This window comes from Phodopus roborovskii, unplaced genomic scaffold (assembly GCF_943737965.1).
Source record: "Phodopus roborovskii unplaced genomic scaffold, PHOROB, whole genome shotgun sequence".
Classification (NCBI taxonomy): Eukaryota; Metazoa; Chordata; class Mammalia; order Rodentia; family Cricetidae; genus Phodopus; species Phodopus roborovskii.
Genome location: NW_026126525.1, coordinates 24490540 through 24491946, shown reverse-complemented (window position 1 = coordinate 24491946; position 1407 = coordinate 24490540). Strand labels below are relative to the sequence as shown.

The following is a 1407-nucleotide window of genomic DNA, read 5'->3' as shown; positions in this document are numbered from 1 at the left end:
TTACAAATTTCTGACTTCCACATGCATGCATTTAGTGCACGCACATTCAAACAAGAGAGAGACTTTTGTTTCTTTCACTAATGCTTGAACAATGAAGATACCTCAGTCGTTAATGAACCCCAAGCTCCTCTTCAAACAGCTTGAAAATTTAAACTTAAAATGTGGATATAGCTGGGTGGTGGTGACACACACTCTAATCTCAGCACTTGGGAGGCAGAGGCAGGCAGATCTCTGAGTTTGAGGCTACCTTGGTCTGGAATTCCAGGACAGCCAAGGCTTCTTAAAGAAACCCTATCTCAAACAAACAAGCAAACAAACAAATAATCAAAAAGTGGACGAGTTTTTGTAAAAGAAGACAGAGAACATGTCAGACTCCTCCACATCCTTAGTCTTAACTTTCAGAAACAGACACCTGGGCTTTGCAGATGCCACTATCCCCTGTCGCCTCTTCCTGCAGCCATGGTCAACCCCACTGTATTCTTTGACATCCTGGCCGATGGTGAGCCCTAAGCAGACAAAGTTCCAAAGACAGCAGAAAACTTTTGGGCTCTGAGCACTGGAGAGAAAGGATTTGGACGTAAGGTTTCCTCCTGTCACAGACTTATACCAAGATTCATGTGCCAGGGTGGTGATTTCACACGCCATAATGGCACTGGTGTCAGGTCCATCTACGGAGAGAAATTTGAGGATGAGAACTTCATCCTGAAGCGAACAGGTCCTGGCATCTTGTCCATGGCAAATGCTGGACCAAACACAAATGGTTTCCAATTTTTTTATCTGCACCGCTAAGACTGAGTGGCTGGATGGCAAACATGTGGTCTTTGGGAAGGTGAAAGAAGGAATGAACATTGTGGAAGCCATGGAGCATTTCGGGTCCAAGAATGGCAAGACCAGCAAGAAGATCATCATTCTCGACTGTGGACAATTCTAGTTTTGACTTGCGGGCTTCTTACCCACCAGACCATTCCTTCTGTAGCTCAGGAGAGCATCCCCCACACCATCTGCTCGCAATGCCCTGTAATCTCTACTCTCACTGAAGTTATTTGGGTTCCTTATTTTCCTCATTCTCATCCAAGTCTAGATGGATTGCAGAGTTAAGTTTATGATTATGAATAAAAACTAAGTAAGGAAAAAAAGAAAGAGAGAAAGAAAGTAAAATGAAACAGACACCTGAGCCAGTTGTTTATCTAGATTCCCCAGCAACAAATTCATCCTCTTGCTCTGCTTGCAGTGCAACAATGAGAGGCCTGACTCTGATAAGGGATTTTCCCAGATTGTTTTCCCAGATAGCTTCCTGGAAGGCTTTCCAATAGGGAAGGGTCTGGGTGGGTCAGCTTCTCGGTTCTTCTCCTTTCTATCAATATTACTGCATCACCCTCGTCAATGCAATGCATTTTTTATCCCTGT

General features: G+C 44.1%; 1 pseudogene; it reads left to right on the top strand.

The window, feature by feature from the left end:
- Positions 1 to 447: 447 nt before the first annotated feature.
- LOC127232207 (peptidyl-prolyl cis-trans isomerase A-like) lies at positions 448 to 931 on the top strand (annotated as a pseudogene).
- The last annotated feature ends 476 nt before the right edge of the window (positions 932 to 1407 follow it).